This window comes from Penaeus monodon, chromosome 21 (genome assembly GCF_015228065.2).
Source record: "Penaeus monodon isolate SGIC_2016 chromosome 21, NSTDA_Pmon_1, whole genome shotgun sequence".
NCBI lineage: Eukaryota > Metazoa > Arthropoda > Malacostraca > Decapoda > Penaeidae > Penaeus > Penaeus monodon.
The window spans coordinates 44,925,869-44,926,141 of record NC_051406.1 but is presented as its reverse complement, the minus strand read 5'-3'; the positions used below and the strand labels follow the sequence as shown (position 1 = coordinate 44,926,141).

Sequence of the window (273 nt, the reverse complement as noted above, 5' to 3'; positions counted from 1 at the left end):
TTTATGTACCATTCATCCCTGAAAATATCAAACAATTATATGATAAAACCCTACGATGTTAGTCAAATCTTCCACAAGCCACTGAAGGTACAAAGAACACCTTTACATATACTTCTAATCCCTTTTGCATTCACTTGTTTGGGAAATAAGTGTAATATCTATTATGCATCACTACAGAGAATTAGATTATTAATATCTGCAAGAAGGTGCAAGTAAACTACATAAAGGATACTTAATGTTGGAAGAAATTCTTCAGATTTTATAAAATGCTAT

At 30.4% G+C, this 273-nt stretch overlaps 1 protein-coding gene across 2 annotated transcripts in view; it reads right to left on the bottom strand.

Moving 5' to 3' along the window:
• Positions 1-273, bottom strand: part of LOC119586531 (solute carrier family 15 member 4-like) — a gene marked incomplete at both ends in the record, with an annotated part of 12,243 nt that overhangs the window by 3,860 nt on the left and 8,110 nt on the right.